The sequence below is a fragment of the Bactrocera oleae genome, chromosome 2 (genome assembly GCF_042242935.1).
Source record: "Bactrocera oleae isolate idBacOlea1 chromosome 2, idBacOlea1, whole genome shotgun sequence".
NCBI lineage: Eukaryota > Metazoa > Arthropoda > Insecta > Diptera > Tephritidae > Bactrocera > Bactrocera oleae.
This window is the reverse complement of record NC_091536.1, coordinates 57,832,061-57,854,066: the sequence shown is the minus strand read 5'-3', so window position 1 is coordinate 57,854,066 and position 22,006 is coordinate 57,832,061. Positions and strand designations below refer to the sequence as shown.

Here is a 22,006-nt window from a genome sequence, read left to right as displayed (position 1 = left end):
TAAAACCACTGCGTTTAGAAAAGTGGTCCCAGTTTGCGAGCAATCTAAATGATATCTCACAGATACAAATCCCACGTTGGGTAAATTATGCCCCAGAGCACAAAGTCGAACTACACGGCTTCTGTGACGCCTCTGAAAAGGCATATTGCGCAACTATATATGTTCGCACACAAAGCGACAATGCGACCACATGCCACTTACTAGTAGCAAAAGCAAAAGTGGCTTCTTTAAAAACAATAAGTCTACCACGACTTGAATTATGTGGAGCGCTACTACTAGCCAAACTCGTGTCCATCGTACAAACGCATTTAAACATGGCACAATACAAACTATATCTGTGGTCCGATTCTGAAATCGTACTCGCCTGGTTAGAAAAACCACCACATGCATGGAAGACGTATATTTCCAATCGAACGTCTCAAATCCTTGACCTAGTAGGATCAGCCACTTGGCGACATGTAGCCAGTGCTGACAATCCTGCTGATCTAGGTACAAGAGGATGCAAACCCCTGCATCTTGCCACCACCACCCTCTGGTGGAATGGCCCCCGATGGTTAACAGAATCTCCCGATTCTTGGTCACAATCGCCCATGCGCAATATAATTGCCCCAGAAAGTCGAAAAATCGACTCCTTTCATGCAACATCGGATGATACTGATATCCTTGAGCGATTCTCATCCTACCCCCGAGCCCTCAGAGTAGTTGCATACATGATCAAATTTATAGAGCAGCTCAAAACTAAAGTTAACGGAACACCTCCAATATACCCCCAATGCGATACATTAACGCACCTACACTTACAAAAAGCAAAAGGCGCTCTTATCGCATCTACTCAAACTCGCTACTTCAGCCGAGAAATATCATTGCTAAAAGATTCGAAGCCAATCGATAAAAAGAGCTCACTTTTAGTACTAAATCCATTTCTGGACACAAAGGGTTTGCTTCGTGCGAATGGTCGGCTTGTAAACTCCAGCCTGACATACAACGAACGACATCCTATAATCATACCAGAAAAAGCACGGCTTGCCACATTATATCTGCATTATGTCCACATACTGATGCTACACGCCGAGCACCACCTCATGCAACAAATAGTCCGCCAAGAGTTTTATATTCCCCGTCTTAAGCCTCAAATAAAGAAGTGCATTTACATGTGCAAAGTTTGCACAACGTACAAGCAAAAAATGCGAACGCAGATAATGGCAGCACTTCCACCTGAACGCAGCAACTTTGCTCTGCCCTTCACAACAACAGGTGTCGATTTTGCTGGGCCTTTCCAGATAAAGGCTTCAATGTTAAGATCTCCCACTTTAATGAAAGGCTATGTGGCAGTTTTTGTTTGTTTTACGACAAAAGCTGTTCACCTTGAGCTATGTACAAATCTGACGACAGAGGCTTTTCTCGCGGCATTCGCTCGCTTCGTCGGACGGCGTGGTTTTCCTTCAAAAATTATGAGTGACAACGGCAAAACGTTTATTGGAGCCAAAAGAGCAGTTTGTTTGAGAAACAGTTTGTGGACTTTATCCAACAAGTCTCACCTGAGCTTGTACAGAAGTACGCACCCCAAGGCATTAATTGGCAGTTTATGCCCCCAAGCGCTCCTCATATGGGTGGTTTATGGGAATCAGCTGTAAAAAGCTTCAAATCCCACTTCAAAAAAGTAGCTGGAAACTACAAGTTTAATTATGAAGAATTCTCGACCTTATTAGTTCGAATTGAAGCCGTACTCAATTCACGGCCAATCACAATCCTCTCGCAAGATCCCTCCGATTTCACCGCCCTAACTCCTGGGCATTTTCTCAAAGGAGCACCCATTCTGGCCATACCTGAGCCAGACGTGGAGTCGCTATCCTTATTAAACCGATGGGAAAGAATCAAAATTCTCCATCACAATTTTAGTCGCCGCTGGAAAGAAGATTATCTAAAGGACCTCCACAAGAGGTACCGCTGGAAAGCTCCAGAAAAGGCGCCGAAGCTTGGAGATTGCGTGCTAGTACACGATGATTGTCTCCCCCCTACTGAATGGCGGCTTGGCCGCATAGAAAACCTTCACCATGGTTCCGATGGTCACATCCGAGTAGTCGATCTCCGTACGCAAACCGGAACATTAACGAGACCGCTCGTAAAACTATGCTTTTTACTCACCGCCGATAATACCGAACAAACGTAAATAATAACCCGATAAGAACCAAAAACCGCTAAAATTAATAAATCAAAAAAAAAAAACCTAAATCCGGTAAAAGGTCGATCGACAAAACGACCCATTTATGCCACTTAACGTGGCCCAAATTTCCAACTCAATCATGCGACAATCTTATAATCTAAATAACTTTTTCCGTCTGCTAGGCTAATATTCGCCTAGGGGGGCCGGGATGGCTAAATGAGCCTACGTCGTCCCGAAAACTTACACCAACACAACTCACACATCACTGACACGCAACATTCACCACATCACCTCTCGCAACATTCACCACCTCACCTCACGCAACATACACCTCACACAACGACCCTACCACCCAGGATACACAACACACCGGGCGATCACCCCACCAACCATCAACAAAACCACGGACACTAGAATCGGCTTGGCTCTTCTTCGTTTTGAACTCGCAGCGAAAGCACCGTCATCCGTGGATTCGTCACATCAGCGGATCTGATCCGAACCAGTTAAATTGCTATCAAAGGCATTTATATACATTTTTTTTCCTCTTCTCTGCGCTGCGTCGCAAGTGATTGTGGTATTTAGGGAGTGTATAAAACCCATACTTTCAATTACAAAATAAAATTACAATTGTATTAAAGGCGAAAGGTGGTGAGTGTTTTTCTTTGAAAACTTTGGAAATAATTATATACATGCAATCACTTGATACCGATCGTTCAGTTTGTGTGGCAGCTATATACTATAGTGATCCCATCTGAACAAATTCTACGGACATTGCATTATTGCCTTAGATAATAATCCATGCCAAATTTCGTGCAGATATTACGTCAAATCAAAAAGTTTCCAATACAAGTACTTGATTCCGATTGTTCAGTTTGTGTGGCAGCTATATGCTATAGTGTTCCGATATCGGCCGTTCCGACAAATGAGCAGCTTCTTAGTGAGAAAGGGAGAGGTGCAAAATTTCAGATCGATAGCTTAAAAACTAAGGGACTAGTTGGTATATATGCAGCCAGACGGACAGAGAGACGGACATGGCTAAATCAACTCAGCTCATCATGCTGATCATTTATGTATATATTTTATAGGGTTTCCTATGGCTCCTAATGCAAGCACATAAAAACAAAATATCGATAATCGAATGTACACAGGCCTCGAAAAATCAAAACATTTCCCTTGAATACACCTCGTATTGTGTTGTTTTTTGCTTTAAAATTTATTTGATGCAAATATCCAGCTGTGCGCCCTGGATGCTTTACCATGAAGTTATGCATAATATATTTTAGCAATAAAGTTACGATAACCACTATAAATTCTGGCATAACATGGCTGAGATTTCGCTTCCTTATAGTGTAGCTATTTTAACTATTGTAACGTCATAAACAGAGCTAAAAATCATCACACTAAACTACGAAACGCTGTTTCTGATGTACACACAGTGAGTGAATTTCTGTTAAAGTTTATATTATTATACTCTCGCACAACAATGCTCGGAATAATGTGAGGATGAACATATATGTATCTAGCAGTTTTAGCTATAACTAACAATCGTTAGGAGAATAACACTAATGATCACATACAAAATGTAGTATAGAACGTCATTTGGAATGCCCTAGATTATCTTTATTTTATAAACAAATAAAGCATTAATAAAAGAATGAAAAAACTTTAAGTTATATTTTCAGGCATTGGTTATGGTACAAAAAATTAACACCCGCCATGAATTGGTTTCTTTTTCATATACCAAATTAAATTATAAAGGTTCATCCATTTCGAGGTTGTCTACTTAAAAAAAAGCACCTTTAGACTTTACATATCCGCACAGGCTCGAAAACGTCGGATCTTCTTGCAACTTTTTAAGAACCCATAGAGCGAAGCGATGTCACTGGGGAAGGTCGCGCGGCTTTTGTTCTTGGCACAATCTGTATTTTGTACGCTTTCAATTTAAGATCTCGACGTAAAATGCGCCAAGTCGTTCCATAAGTCAGTCCGAGATGCTGCGAATGGCGCCGTATTGACTTTCCACGGTCTTTGTGTACACTTTCATCTACGGCCGATATATTCTTCACTGCGTGCTATTCGGTCGCATATTATTGATGGTGTTGCGAATAGTACGCTCGAAACACATTCTTTACAGAACGTGAATTTTTGTAATAAAGTTGAACGCTTTTTAAACGGTGTTCAGGCGTAAGTCTTTCCATGATGTAATGATAAACAATACTGAAGAAAAATAACATGACAGCTTGACGTGACTCAAGCACAATCTGTTAAAAAAGGGCTATTGAAAAAAGCACTCTACTTGAATCACCCGTTATATAGAATGGGAAAATAGCCGTGCTTCTGATTGATATTCCCCTTCGAAAAACCTGGAACCTGGCCTTTTGTTATTATAGTATGCAAGGGTTATATTTAACAGTACTAATTTTTTAACGGTAGATATATGTACATTGCCTGTAAGGTTTTTTGCGTTCTAGTACCATCCATTTCAAGTTATAATTATTATAATATTATATATAAAAATTAATAACATTTCCAGGTTACTACTTTGTTACTTACTACGTTCAATAATCTGATATATTAATTGTAGGAATTATGTATATGTAGGATAGGCGTTCTTATAATTGCTGCTCATTGATCAATTATATTCTAAATGTTTTTAATGACACCATAAAAATTAGTACTAACAAGGTTTCTTAGCTCGCAGTTTCTGAAATAGAGTAACGGACGGTCACACCAATATCTAATCTCATTCTTTCTGAAGACATTTGAACAAATTCTAGACGCCTATATTAGAGTCAAGCTTCTATGAGATAATATTTCAAAAGGCCAGCACGCCTATACGAAGGTTAGATATACAGAAACTGCACTTCATTCACTAACCGTAAATATAGAAAGGGATCTATAAATGAAATGCTCTGTCGGAGCGGATACAGCGACTAGCTTTTCTCTGCATAACGGGAGCGCTAAGAACCACTACATGCATAAGAAAGGCTACTCAACCTGCCTGGAGCGAAGGTCACGCTAAAAGAGGGTGAATAGCGCGGGATCATGTAACTCGCCAGCGGAACTTACAGCATCTCTAAAGCGGCTAAGATAGCCAGCAACGCAGGAAACAACATAAAGAAAAATATACGTCGATAACCAGGTGGCAATTAAGGCAAACATCTCATTACGTCAGAGAATATCCTTAAAAGTAGGGAGGCAGTGGATGTAGTGGCTGCCGGAAATCGGTGATGGAATAACTCAAGGACATGCAGTAGATCGCCAAGATCATGAGCATAAGTTACAACGAAACATGCAGAAAGTGCAGTGAAGTAGGCGTAAGAGCGACGATAGAACACCTCCGACACCGTTTTACTTATAAATAAGTTTCTATTTAATAATTCTCTGTATCCAGTTTTTTACAGTATTCCTATATTCACTTGCCATTACTAGTAGTTATCTTGCCATGTCCATGTCCACACAAACATGTAATCTCGGATCATATAATTATACCTAATTTCTCTGTATTTTCATCAGTATTTATCATCAATTGAGTTGTAAAAGTATTTAGCTTTATTGGTACAGTGTTTGTAAATTTATACAACAGTTGAGTAAAATTACATCTATTGCAAAATGAATTATAAATAATGTGAAGTATTTCGTGTTAAAAGTTTATTTTGAACTTGTACCTTTGAGTGAAGGTAAGTGGAGTTTGGTGTGCCAGCAATTGTTTTCATGTATGAGTATTAAAGTTAAATACATAAGTTTAACTTCTTTCCGGTTTTTAAGTCTCGTATAAAGAATTTAAAATAACTTTAGAATATATGATTAACAAGTGGCATTTGATAAACTTCTTCATATGGAAATGCATTAGATATGGTAGTAACCCCACATACGTATGTACTATATCGAAATAAAATACATAAACTTATATTGGACAAAGGACGGTAACGTGATCAAGGTAGATTGTGGATGTGAAGATCATCAAGAGACTCTTTCAGAATATTTGACGATAAACACGAAAATAAGGAAGAATGAAAATAATATTAACCTTGCAACCCCTGAAAATTTATTTTAATAAATATTAGCCTACTTAAATGGCAAATGCATTTTCCTTTATCACCCTTTTTTCTCGTTGTCATATGTGTTTGATGAACAGACAAATAAATGCAAATGTTCAACGGTGTTAGCTCTGAGTTTCGTTGGTTTATGTCATATTGTTATATCTACTAAAATAAACACAAATATTGGTTAGTACTCCACCTGATAATCAAATCCTGTCTGCGTTGGACAAAATATTAGTGAGGCTAAAAAGCGATTGATATTAACTTATAACTTATAACTTTTTTCCTTTTTTCGAATAATTGTAAGATTTTGAACTTCTGAGTTTCTCATTTATTAGTGTACAATAGAGTATTGAAGAGACATACTGACATTGCTCTGATATATTTTTATTGCAATAGTAAATTGACTTCTTACAAAACTTCACTTTTCCTACAAATACAATTCAGTAAATTATTAACAGATGGCTGAACTTTTTATACCCTCGCTTGTTGCAACAGAGGGTATGATAGTTTTGTTCACCGTTCTTTGTATCATATACAATGTATATAATATATAAATTTTTTATATATATAAAATATATATATGTGTATATATATATATTTATATAAATTATGTATATATATCTATAATGATCAGGATGATGGGATGAGTGGAAATCCGATTGACTGTCTGTCTGTTCGTCCGTGCAGGCAATAACTTGGTAGTGGTGGTGGCAGCTGGTATTGCAAATGGGCGGACTACGGACGGACGGAGACTATTGATAAAAAACCTATAATGTGACTTAACTACCACATAAAGGTTGAAAACTGTTGTTTGTTACAACGAAACACATTAGGCAGTGGCATCTTTGGTTTGAAATTTGAAAGTGGTCATGGTCCCGCCCTCTAATTAGTTTAATGTGCATATCTCACAAGCCCCAGTCATCCGAGTTTTCTAAAAAAATAAACGGATAAAATCAGATGATAACCGCGCTCACTCTCCATATAACGATTATGTTTGAAGCTACTAATAGCGCGATCACTCAATAAGTTTCACTGAGGCATTAGATTCCACACATATTAGAACCCAGTAACAAAATGGAACCATGGGCAAGGCACTGTCCCCTCTTTGTGGAAATTCAATATTTTAGGAACTACTTGACCAATATTAAACAAATTTTGTCTGAAACTTAACTTCGACATTCTCATGGTACAATGTGGAAACAGGCCAGGTGCACAATTTTAAATTCTATATGATTCTTTTTCTTTACAGTACACTTATATAAATCGAGAGCCAATAATTTCAACCAAATAAAACTGTGCACAAAAAGTGCACTTAGGGTATGTCACCCAACGTCCACAAATAGTCGAAATCGGATATTAACTAATAACAACTTATTCGGTATCTGAAGACTTGAAACCAGATACCGGATAAGTTAATCACAGCACCTAGGGCTGACTTTGAACCCAAAATATCTGTGAGGTATCTCAATGAAAGTCAGAGAGCATACTTTTCTGTAAAAATCATGCCCTTTTGCTAAAATGGGATGAAATCAGGTCAAAACTTTTGCTAGCCTAAATATGTATGTATAACTGATATATAATAAAATCTTCGAACTTCAGGTTGAGTTTGTACTGTACATATCAATCAATATGTGAGTAATTTTCACGAAACTCAGAAAACTTCTCTTTCTCGATATATATAATTTATTTATATTATATGTATTTTCAAACATCCAGTTGACATTATGTTTTATATTTGTATTGGTCAATATTTTGGGTATCGTATTGAAAATCAGTTTCAGGGTTGCAAGTTTTTTAATTCAAATATTTTGGACCAAAAATTAGATTTTGAACTTTTAATCCCAACAAAATGAAAATTTATTTTTAACCCAAGATTTTGGGGATTAAATTTTAATTTTTTAATTTGAATGTGTAGAGCACTGGTCGGGCGCTAGAGTATTGAAGATTATTGATCTGTGCGACCTCTAGTTACAGTCTACACCTAATTTAATGATTTTTCACTTTCCAACTGACTTTAAACCGTTTATGTTGGTATGTGATATTTCAAAGTTATGAAATGTTTTTGCATTTTGAAACATAATGTGATGTTAACAGTGGTGGATACACTTGCGCTCGGGGAAAGGGAAAGAAAAATTCGACAGTTATTTTCATATATTTCTCGATTACATTTATTAAGCACATGTTCTCGAGGTAAAAGACGTACAATTGAAGCAGTTAATTTAAATAGTTGCCCTACGAAGCTACTATATATGCATGTAATTACTACCTTTTAGGTAGAAAATAAGCGAGATTCAATGGAGATTTACACAATACGAAAAGCGCGTAATACTGTCGTAAGACTTTCAGCCCTTAAATTTTCTAAGTTTTTTAAAAAATTCATTAAGGGTTTCATCTTCTGTTTAATGTATATTTTTTTGAATGTTCAAGGAAGCAACAACCTAACTTACCGGTAATACATCAAGTGCTTTTGGATATTTCAACCATTGATTCGTTTTGTTCACGTTCTGTCTTCATGAAATTCAATGGAAATTGAAAATTGAATCGTGCACTTATATCCACCGCTTTTAATTTAAGCAGTTTACAATTTATTTTGCAAATTGAATACTAAAAACCACCGCCAAATATATGATTGTAGTGAATATAAACTGGATAACTTATTGACAACTGGATAACTTATGCAAATTGATTTCTATTGTTCTTTTCCAACTACTCTATGGATTAAATTTTTGGAACCCTCTGTTGGTTTTATAGCACGATCAAACAAGCATTATCCTGTAGAAAGTTTCTGGACACCAATTGTAAAAGTTTTTCATTATAAAATAAATGAATAATATTGATATAAATCAATTTCCAGTTGTTCTGACTGAGGGAATAACTATTCATAAAAGTCAGGGTGCCACATACAATATAATAAAGTTGTAGTTCATACTCGACCCCAGAATGCCTAGAGCTTCGATACAAAAATTTCATGATAAAAAATTTTATTCCTCCTAACGAATTTTCTGAATCGGATCCTGTATTTAGGGAGCTGATGGAATTGAACATAACTACAAGCAACCGCAAAAAAAATATATCCAAGACCTGGTATTGCTAACTCTATAGAATCAATAGTTATAAAGAAAATGTATTCAGGCCGCAAGGTTTGAGAAGCAGTTTTTTTTAGATGTTTCAATATTAATATTCGGGTTCTATACAAATATTCTGCTTTTTCTATCAGACATTTAATTGCAAAATTTCAGGAAGTCCTTACATCTGACTTGTGCAATTAAAATGTCCTAATTGTTGGAGATTGCAACATTTGTCTAGATTGCACAGGTACTATGTATAATTTTAAACTTTCTCCAAGTAAAAAACTTTAGTTCCTGCTTGGTGTAGAATATTCAACTACACCTGCGGGTTCACAGATTGGTTGGGCATTTTCAAATATGGATCCTTCCCATGGTAATGCGGTTACTTATAAGACAGTTCATGGCTATCATGATAGTATTTGTGTCTCAATTTCGAGCTACAGTTTTCAGACTTAGTGCAACATTTCTTTCTCTTTATGAAACATACTAACATAAGAATGGCTTAGCAATTCTGACAGCAATTTTTATTAAAAATGTACTAAAATAAAATATATTAATATGTCAATACTCTAATTAAGAAAATTTAAATTATACCTATTATTTGTAATTATATAAAGCATTATTGTGAAAATATAAGATAGAAATTAAGACAAATGAAATGTAATTTGATTAAATGTTGTTTAGTAAATATATACCTAAGAATAAGAATCTCTATAAATTAATATAAATATGTAATTTTTAAAGTTGTTAATCTTTTTTTATTTTTAAGCTAACCTTATATTATATTATAATATAAATATCATTTGAAATTAATCCATGTGCAAGTTTCATACTCGAGCGACCAATACAATAACAATATTTTTGTATAGTGAGAATTTTCCGACTTTTAAAATCACGATAGAGAACAAACATTTTACGTTAGTGATATATAATATAGAAAACTAATTACATAGTAATTGTATCTATAATATATTTATTACGTAATTCTATAAGATCAGTATTGAAAAAATACCGACCACAATAAGCTTTTTTGACAGTTCATAATTTTTTTTGTAATATTCATAACATTCTTACCATTATTTACTATCATATTTTGTGCTTTTTATGTCAAAATAAACTGGTTGATATTTGTAAAAATGTTCACTTAACGGAAGTCTAAAACTTGTTTTTTGAAAAATTCAAAATTCTTCCACATTAAAACAAGAGCCCAAACTCGTCAACAGACTTTTTATGCATTTTATGGGAAGAACCCCAAGACCACATTTATATGATAGGTTACAAATATGTTGTGTTTAGAAAATATTGTTTGCAGTACCAAAATTTGTGCATAGCTGAACAAAGCCACCAACTGAGTCTCATGTTCCTTTTGCATCTGAAGAGCAGCCAATATTTATTTGAGTTATAAGTAAACTCATCTTGCTCAGCGGCGCGCCTGTAACAGTTTATGAACTTTTAAAGTGCGCACATTGTTCATGCCTCATTTAAAAGCCGTAAAACGCAAAATAGCTTAGCTCATAAATACCTTCTTCATACATAGATACTTATATGTAGAAAATGGCTTAGCTGGAAGTAACAAGTTTTAATGATATAGGCACACGGTATGTGGTCGTAGCCTGCCACTTTGTCACACAGTTGGCTGGAATGATTACACACGTAAAAACGACAACTTTCCAAGTAACTAAAATGCTGTTAAGTAAGGTCAAACTTCAGTAGAACATAGATACATACATATAAACAAAATATCTTTTTATTTAACATGTTTACATGCGTGTAATATATTACTGCTTGTTAATGTATGCATATATTTAGGTATAAATAAATCAGGAGCTCAGACTGTATTGATAAAGTTTTTTCATTCCCTCGGTTGGTCACAGCTTTATAAACTGTAATTTTCTGCGATATGGATTTATATTACGGACTGAAATGTTATGTGAATCCGAAACATTGATTTGGGGAATTGTTACTGTTAACGAATTTTATTCTAGATCAGTTTAATACTTATAGAAGGTGAACTAACACAAGCATATATGTATTTTTTAATTAACATATAAAAATACAATATAAGAATGTACACTTCAAATGCTTAACATAAGAAGTCACCTGTATTCTGTTTTTGCATATTTTTTTAGTATAACCCCTTAAGAATATGTCCCTAAAAATATTTTTTGAAATTTCAATTATTTTACAGCTCATTTTGTGATGTGCCGACAAAATCGACTGGCAGCTCTCTGACTCCGACTACCAGAAGCTCTGTCTCAAGGTCTTTTGTATTCGATCTGTACCATTGAAATTGCGAATTTTATTGCGGTATGTCTATTTAATGAAGGGTTTTTACAAGTTTTAAAGATGCAGTTTGAAATGGGAATAACTATTGGGCCGAAGCCCCACGCGTTAGTGACCAAGTCAGAATCAGTAGGTCCGAGGTACGAGCTGCTGAGGCTTCCAAGGAAGCTAGAACTGCAAAATCATCTGCAATGGCTTCACTAAACATAACATTTGAAGTGAAAGAAGGTGCTTTGTATGAAACCGAGATTGCAGATTAAAAACAAGTGAGTATGACACGCCGCTAAACGGTTCCTTTGACGCGCGGCTTGTCCTTAAACTTTAAATTCGTTTTTCTCTGAACTACTTTGTTAGAAACGGTATGCATGATATCTCAAGTTCTACTAAATCGATTTACTTGAAATTTTATGCAGAGCTTCTTTATACATTATACTATCGCACTATTTTTTCTAAAATCCTCTCGTGGTGCTATAACTACACCCTTTCTCTTTAAGGCTCACTCCACAATTTATATTTCAGGTTACTGGGAGTCCTGATAATTTGCACATCAGGACACGCCATTTTTCCATCACTCCCCACTTTGCCGACCTGGAATTTTTTTAAGTTTTTTTTTTTTTTTTTTTAATAAAAGTAAATGATTTGTACTCTTTAAATATATTATAATGTATAATAAAAATATATTTTTTTTATCGGGTCCATAAAACCTTTCTTCATTACTGATGAATAGAGAGCGGTATGATCGATGATAACCAACTTTTTATGGCCGCAATTAGAAGAAATGGGATACGATTTAATTTAGGGGAAAAAGTACTCTAAAATTGGGTTCATCCAATTTGTTAGTGCAAAGAAGTCGTGGAGTCGTTGACATTTTATCCTGAAAAGAATTGTTGTTGTTTATTATGAAAATTCACGATCTGTAAAGAATTTGTTTCTTGCGATTCGCTCTACTTATGGTCAACATAATCGGCCTACTGAGCGTACTATTCGCAACACTATTACCCATCTTGAGATCTAGCATTCATTACTGGATAATATTCGGCCGAATAGACCACGTCCAGCACGCAGGGAATTAAATGCGTACAAAACACAGCTTGTGCAAGAACTGAAGCCGCTCGACCTTCCCAAGCGACATCATTTCGCTCTATGGGCTCTTGAAAAGTTCCAAGAAGATTCATCGTTTTCGAGCCAAATTTTGTCAGCGATGAGTCCCATTTCTGGTTCAATGGATATGTAAACAAGCAAATTACTTCATTTCAGACAAAGAACAATCTGAAGAGATTCAAGAGCAGCCATTTCATTCAGAAAAAACAACGCTTTGGTGTAGTTTGTAGGCCGGTGGAATGATCGGTCCATATTTCTTCAAAAATGATGCCGGTGAGAACGTAACTATCAATTGCGACCGTCATACCAACTAGTTGATGCCTGAAATTTGGTTTCAATAAGATGGCGCCACTCCCACATATCGCATCAATTAATGGATTTATTGAGACTTCGGTGAGCAGATAATTTCACGCTTTGGGCCGGTCGATTGGCCACCAAGTGTGATATCACACCGTTAGACTTTTTGCTGTGGGGATATGTGAAGTCTAAAATATATGCGCACAATCCCGCTTTGATTCCGGCCTCGGAGAAAAACATCACGCGTGTCATTCTTTAGTTACCAGTCGGCATGCTCGAACGAGTCATTGAAAATTGGATTCAACTGATGGAATATCTGAGACGTAGCCGCGGCAAACATTTGTAAGAGATAATCTTCAAAAAAAAATACCAAAGAATGTTCTTTCAAACGATAACAAACATTCTCCATTAAATTTGAATGTTCTCTATTTTTATTTTTAAAAAAGTAGGGAACCTCGAAATGGATCACCCTAGTCAGTAAAGTCAGCCGGATGTACAAAAAACGTAATATTAGTTATACCTATATGGCTACGACAAGTTTTCCCCGTTTTTATCCGTTTTAAGCACAATGATACATTGTTATTTGTAAAACACGTTTTTTCGCTTTCACTAAGATAGCTCGCATATTGGCCGACATATGCGGTATAATGTAAACGGGAAGCTCGAAAATCTTTGTATTAAATATATGGCAGCTAAAAAAAAGAATTCATCTGATTTAACAAATTTTTGACATACAGCCATACAGTTATCAGGAAAGGATCTGCCAAATTTTAATAACATATCTCACAAAATGACCGTTATTTTCGATAAAATGATCGCTATAGGAACTGGGGTTCACATATTCGGTATTTGACAGCTCGAACAGCTGTAGTGCGATTTTGAAAATTTTTGGTCATATAGTAAAAGAATCAGATGGAATAAAAATTGTGTTTTATGGTATGTAGGCGCGGTTTTTGCCCGATTTTGCCTGTTTTCATAATGTGATATAGGAATATCAAGGCCAAATTTGATTGAAATTGGAGAAGTACGTCCCGAGATATGGGTTTTTACCTAAAGGTGGGCAGTGCCACGCCTCTGATCCGGCTCCTGTTGAGCCTTGTTGTTCTATCCCGGGTGGAAATTTTAATGTTTGTGACGTATTTAGTTTTTGATTTATCGCATTTTAAGTAATTTTTACCGAAACCGTTATCCGGAATTTTCGCGTGGTTATAATCCGATTTCATAAATTTTAACACTAGTAATCTAAATCGTTCACACTCTACTCCTTAATTATGGCACTTTATAAATTTTCGTTGAATGGCGTTTTGTGGGCGTGGCAGTGGTCGGATTATGCACATTCACAATACCGAACTTCTTGCGGTGCCAAGAAATTTTTATTAATCATCATTTCTTAATTTTTACTCAAGTTACAGCTTGTTCGGACAGACCGACGGACAGACTGTCACCCAGATGACAGCTCTTCTCGTCATCTGATCAAAAACCGTTAGATGAACAAATTTAAATAAGTACTTGAGTAAATAATAATCCACACTGCATATGACTTTTGACTGTATTAAGTACTCATCTCTGTATCTATATGGATGTATATAAGTACATGTGTACGCAATGTGTCTAATTTGTATTACTCCGGCAAAAGTAGCCCGCAATATATGGGCATTTGAGCAACACTGTCATACAGTAAATATATGTATATAATGAGAAATACATGAAGAAATTACGTAGAAGCACATATTGCTGAATTTTTGTTTACGAAAGTACGAACACAACATATCCAAAAAATATAGCTATATAAAAAAGAAAGAGAGAAAGGGATTGTTGTTTTAAGAGAACTCCTAAACCGATGAGTTTAACGAATGAGCTGAAATTGAGTATTTTAACACAATCAGAGTTACAAAGTGAGTGAGTCGATATGCATTCCACATCTGCTGAGAAGATTGCTTTGGCCCAGAAAATTTAATGACGATATACTTATATATATGTAGTAATATTAGATGATTTTCAAAATCACTTAAAAATCAGCACCCTTTATGCAATATTTAAAATAATAAAACTTAATTTGTATTAAACTGTGTGCATTGCGAGAATGCTCAAGAGGATGCAAATACATGAATGTTTGTAGATATCTAGTGAAGAGAGTAATAGAAAGTACTATCAACTAAGCAAACCACTTTCATTTTCCTACACCAATACCAGCACATTTTCATGAATATTGTTACTTATTTCTTAAGTAAATTTTCTACTACTATTTTCCTTTAGAAGTAGATTTAGTATGTTGACCCCGACAGAGGCAATATTTTCACATTCGCGACGGTGTGCCAAAGTCAAAAACGATTCGATGGCGACGATTCAGTACGTCGGGATACCTTTAGCGTTGCGATCGTAAAGAAGGTGGTTAGTGAAAAAGCTATCCGCTAATAGACGTAGACGTAGACGTAAACATTGTATTAAGCAAAAGAAAGAGTTTGTGTTTCTACCATGAAAAATACCATAACTATTAAACGCATGTGTTAAAAATAATAGAATATTTTTGCACACTCGTGAACGGAAAGAATTGATAGAGTAATTAAATCATCTTTAAAGAACAATGATTTGAAAAAAGCGAAAATAAATAACCCCTAAATTGAACCGAAAAGTTATTTGGGGAAAGTAAGTTTGTATATTTTTTGTGGCAAATAAATTTGTCTATTGACGCTGGAAAATTAAATTACTAATGCTGAAGAAGTTAGTTGTTGTTTATAAACTGATGGCGCTGTTACTTTTCAAGCAGAAGTGTTTGTATTTAGCACAAAGTGTATATATTAAACACAAATTAGGAAAAGATTTAAATGAATAATTAATAAAACTATTATAATCTATATATAAAGATATATACAAAACAAAAAACAATAAAAAATATATAAATTTTAAGTAATTTGAATGCATATTAAAAAAATGCTAAACATTTTTATGCAAACATAAAAACAACTCGCAACCAACTAACCAAGCAGTTGACCAGTGAGTAAGTGAATAATTCTAATCTTAAAATTTAAAAAATTAAAACTATCTCAGTACCTACATAAAGAATAAAATTGGTTTTCTTTTACTAAAATCAAAAGGCAAAAGTGATAAAATACTCAACATTTACCACATAGAAAAGTCTAAGAATTAACATCTTCATTTCAGCTTACGATTGACAAGGTGAAGCGCTATGCAGTGAAACTCTCAGAAGCTTAAGTCAAATATTCAACAGTCGGTAAGTTTTCTTGCTATATAAATATCATAGAGTGCTGTTGTATTATTTTGAGCCAAAAAAATTTTTTTTTGATTAAAAAATAAGAAATAAATTCGAGATGTTAGCATGTGAAAACTGCTTATATTTACAATTAGCGAATTCAAAATTTATGCACAACAGCAAGGAGGAAAGTTGAACTTCTTGTTGTCGTCAAGTAGCAATCAGCCAGTAAATAAAGCGAACAAATTTTATTCTTAACCCCTTTCTTACACAATTTTCATAACGTATGCGGAATGTTTTTTATCGCGACTTCAATTGTTGTTTGTTAAAGTTTTGCCTTCTGACGTGTTTAATAATTTTCGCACATACCAATACCAGAGAATGTAGATTTATACACATAAAATAATATAAGAATATATAAATCTACGTTCTTTGGCAAATTAAAAACTGAGCGAATTAAAAATAATTAAAAGTTTGTTTTACTCATATTTAAAATGTTCATACGTTATATGTTATGTGCGTTAAATACTGAACAGTTTTACCACATATGTATCTTACAAAAGAAATGTACAATACATACAAGGTGCGTTCCAAAGTAAACAGTAAAAAAGTATTAAAGTAAACTCTAGTGGCGCCATCTATGTATATGTCGACTAGTGCGTTAGAATCTGCTATCCTTTATCGACTTCCAATTAAAATTTCATGACATTTCATGTATTGGAAGTGAAGTTGATGAAACAAGTTTATGGCGATGATTGCCCATCCCGTAGCAGAGTGCACGAGTGGTTTCAACGTTTTCAAAGTGGTCGTGAGGACATAAATGAGAAATGAGCCGAAACCCAAAAAATCGCGCCTGGAGAAGTCAAAAGTGAAGACAATGCTGATGATGATTGAGTTTTTATGATTCCAAGGGTATTGTCCACAAAGAATTTGTTCCACCCGACCAAAACGTTAATGCGGTATTCTACCTTGGAGTTTTGAAGCGTTTGGTAGCACGTATTCGTCGCATTCGGCCCGAATATCGCGAAGATGGAAGTAGGCGTTTGTTGCACGATAATGCGCCGTCTCATCGATCGACGCTTGTGTCCGATTATTTGACCAAAAATCATATTTTAACAAAAAGCAAAAAGCTGTATTAAAGCAGAAGGAGACTATTTTGAATAAAATTAATTGATTTTGCCGATAAACCATTTGTTCTGTCTTTTTTTTTAAAGTCCTGTTTACTTTGGAACGCACCTTGTATATGCAAACTAATATACCCGAATGAATAAGTTTAAATCGTTGGTGAAAGCAACTCAAAGAGAGTATTCAGTAATATGAATACTAAGTAAAAACTCAACAAACAAAAATAATACAGTAACTCAAAAAATATTTTAAGTATTGATTTTAATATGTAATATAATATATTATTTTGAAATGTGACTAGGTGTTACCCTTAAAGTTGGTAACGCGATAACAAAGGCGCTCATATCTCCGAAAATATTACCTAAACAATTTCAAAGTTTTAGAAAATATATTTGTTTATGCACATATATATTTGAAGAAAAAGTGAATTTTTTCAAAATTCTAACTAGGCCTCTTAGAAAGTTGCCACTAACAAAATCAAAAATATTTCGTAATGACATTAATCGTAATTTGTGCTGCTTTTAGCAATTTTCTTGCAATTTATATATATAAATAAATAATGAGAGATTTCCAAAACCAGAAGTGTATATTTCCTAAAGCTCTATTAAAAAACATTTAATAATAAACACTAAAACTGAAAATTCAGCGGGTTTGGAAAATATTTACGCATGCATTCAAAATAAATGAATAAACATAATTTAACGTATTTGCTAATCGATTGTGGTATGCCTGTGGTTACACGAAGGCAACGCACTTGATATAAATAGAAAAATAAGTTTCAAAAGCATTTTTCGAAATTTTGGAGAAATTTGAAATCAAATATTCATCTTTCCTATGGTTAATTTGCTTTTCAAAAACTACCGTTTAAAATAATATTTCTACATATAGACAACAGTTCTGTTTGATGAGGTTTCGATACAAATATTTCAATATATTTTTAATTTCTATACTCTCGCAACCTGTTGCTACAGAGTAAAATAGTTTTGTTCACCTAACGGTTGTTTGTATCACCTAAAATTAATCGAGTTAAATTAATCGAGTTATATAAATGATCAGGATGAAGAGACGAGTTGAAACGGGTGACTGTCTGGCCGTCGTCCGTCCGTCCGTCCTTGCAAGCTCTAACTTGAGTAAAAATTGAGATATCTTTATGAAACTTGATATACCTGTTTCTTGGTACCGGTAAGACGATTGGTGTTTCAGATGCGCGTTAATCTAAAAGAAATAAATTGCCATAACTAAGCTCCACAATAAGATACAAGACTCTTATTTGGTATACAGGATTACATTAGGGAGGGACATCTGCAGTTTAAAATATTTTTTAAAAGTGGGCGTGGTTCCGCCCCCTAATAGGTTTAATGTGCATATCACCTACACCGCTAAAGCTATAGTGAAAAAATTCACTGAAAACAAATGTTTTTAGCACCACTATCGGCAGCGTGAAAATGGGTGAAATCGGGTGACAACCCCGCCCACTCCTAATATAACGGTATTGTTAAAAAGTACTAAAAGCGCGATAAATCAAGCACGAAACGCGCCAGAGACATTCAATTTTAACACAGGGATCGCATGAGCTGACTTTAAAGGAGCCGCGTTCAAAATTAGACAATGGGCGTGGCACCGCCCATATTTAGGTGAAAACCCATATCTTGCGATCTGCTAAACCTTTTGACTAAAAAAGTCGAACCAAAACTGTTCAAGCCAATAAGTACTGAATATGTGGACCCCAGTGCGTATAGTTGACTTTTTACCGAAAAGTCAGTCAACGTGTAAGATATATAATTGAAATTCATATAATAACATAAATAAATGAAACTCTTGATAATAGTATGGCTTTGTGTCAAAAATTGGTGAATCGGATCAATACTTCCTTTAATATACAATAAAATTTTGCCAACACGTGAAGTCATTTCCCGGGCTTTGATTCTTGCAAGCTGCGAGAGTATAAAATGTTCGGTTACACCCGAACTTAGAACTTCCTTACTTGATTTTGTTTTTCTTACTTGATGTATCTTAGTGTGCCCAGTCACTAAGCTCTGCAGGAGCTTTTCTATTGACCGAATGCCCACAACTCAATTTTCCAAGTACACTTGTGTACACACTATGTTAATGTGTTTGCCACTCGGCCCTTGTTTATTTGTATTACACTCTTATATTTAGTTCATATCATTTTCGTAACTTAAACTATATCCGATATATCTCTAATTACACTCTTGCAACATGTTGCTACAGAGTATAATAGTTTTGTTGACCTAATGTGCAAGCTGTAATTTAGTAAAAATGGAGCTATCGTAAAGAAACTTGATACACGGGCTCCTCGGCAAAATAGAAAAGAGCAGTTCATAGATGTTCATTATCGGACTACTGCCACGCTCACAAAACGCCATTAAACGAAAACCTGCAACCACTTCTACTTCCTATGTAACACTATTTTAAATTATATAATAATATAATATAATATTTTTATATCTTGAACAGGGTACATTAAGTTTGCCACGATGTTTTTAACACCAAGAAGGAAACGTCTAGACCTTTTAAAATATATACATAAAGATCAGCATGATGAGCTGAGTTGATTTAGCCATGTGCGTCTCTCTGTCTGTCCGTCTGTTCGTCTGTCTGTATATATACAAACTAGTTCCGCAGTTTTTATGCTATCGATCTGAAATTTCGCACCTATCCTTTTCTAACAAAAAAGCTGCTCATTTGTCGGAACGGCCGATATCGGACCACTATAGCATTTAGCTGCCATACAAACTGAACAATCGGAATCAAGTGCTTGTATGGAAAACTCTTTCATTTGACGAGGTATCTTCACGAAATTTGGCATGTATTATTATTTAAAGCATTAATCTAATATCTCAAGAAATTGTATAGATCGGATGACTATAGCATTTAGCTGCCATACAAACTGAACAATCGGAATCAAGTGCTTGTATGGAAAATGTATGGCACGAGCTTAAGGCAACAAATTATTCTCCACAGAAGTTAGTCAGATCAGATCACTATATGATATAGCTGCCATAAAAATTGAACGTTCGGAATCAAGTTCTTGTTAGGGGCATTGTATTTGTGAAAGGTATTATAGCTTCGGCGCAACCGAAGTTAACGTTTTTTTTTGTTTTATGTATATGAAGATTCAATTTTAAAGACTTGTCTTGTAGTAGCCATAGCGGGATTTGTGTTGTAGGCAACTGTAGGCTTAGTTGTTTATGCAGTGATGCACAGCGACGAATTGTGGATGGAACTTTATAAATGCACTTTGATTTGATTGCATCTGTGAAACATTTATTTAACGTAGGTTCGGAGTCGTGTAGACTTTTGGAATTACTTTTGCATTAGTTTCAAACAATCTATTCTCTAGTGATGGTAATCCTGCTTTAGGGAGAACACATCTAGTCGGTGAAGTGGTTAAGCTACGGCGGATAGCAGCGTGATAGGGGGCTTGAATGTTTTTATGCTCTCGCAACATGTTGCTACAGAGTATAATAGTTTTTTCACCTAACGCTTGTTTGTATCACCTAAAACTAATCGAGTTAGATATAGGGTTATATTGTATACATATTAATGATCAGGATGAATAGCAGAGTTGAAATCCGGGTGACTGTCTGGCCGTCCGTCTGTCCGTCCGTGCAAGCTCTAACTTGAGTAAAAATAGAGATATCTTTATGAAACTTGGTACACATGTTTCTTGGTACCGTAGGACGATTGGTATTGAAGATGGGCGTAATCGGACCACTGCCACGCCCACAAAACGCCATTAATCAAAAACAAATAAATTGGCATAACTAATTTATCATCACCAGAAACGCTCCACAATAAGATACAATACTGTTATTTGGTATACAGGATCACATTAAAAAGGGGCATCGGCAGATAAAATTTTTAAAAATTGGGCGTGGTCCCGCCCATAATAGGTTTAATGTGCAAGTCACCTAAACCGCTAAAGCTATAATAACAAAATTCATGGAATTTTTAGCACCTCAATAGACAGTATGAAAATGGGTGAAGTGGGCGGGGTCACTCCCCATATAAAGGTACTTTTAACAAGTAAGGAAGGGCTAAGTTCGGATGTAACCGATTATTTTATACTCTCGCAAAGTCAAATGGTATACTCGTTTGAGATTTCATTGTGGATTGACTGATTTTTTCCGTAGAAGGTCAATTATAGACACTGGGGTCTGCATATTTAGTACTTAGGGGCTTGAACAGTTTGGGTTCTATTTAGACAATTTTTGGTCAAAAGGTGGCATACTTTAAACGCAAAGTTTTACCCCGATATAATCATTGTTGCTTGATATGCATAGTGGAAACTGAAAGAATCAGCTGGAATTGAAAATGGTGTTATATGGGAAATAGGCGTGGCTGTAGTCCGATTTCGCCCATTTTTGCACTATAACATAGAAATATGAAAAGAACGTTTTGCACCGAATTTGGTTTAAATCGGTTAAGCAGGTCCCAAGATATAATTTTGAACGCGGTTCCTATAAAGTCATGTTATACCATCTCCGTGATAAATTTTAATGTCTCTAGTGCTTGTTTAATCGCGCTTTTAGTATTTTTTAACAGTACCTTTATATGGGGAGTGGGCGGGCTTGTCACCCGATTTCACCCATTTTCACACTGTCGATAGAGGTGCCAAAAACATTTGTTATCGGTGAATTTTGTTATTATAGCTTCAGTGGTATAGGTGATATGCAACAAAACTATT

The 22,006-nt window shown here is 35.2% G+C and overlaps 1 long non-coding RNA gene across 1 annotated transcript in view; it reads left to right on the top strand.

Moving 5' to 3' along the window:
* The first annotated feature begins 15,736 nt into the window (after positions 1-15,736).
* LOC138859046 (uncharacterized) overlaps positions 15,737-22,006 on the top strand; it is a 41,105-nt gene continuing 34,835 nt past the window's right edge. Inside the window, exons 1-2 of the long non-coding RNA XR_011398093.1 lie at positions 15,737-15,957; positions 16,122-16,191. This is a non-coding gene — a long non-coding RNA (uncharacterized lncRNA). The remainder of the gene's footprint in view (positions 15,958-16,121; positions 16,192-22,006) is intronic.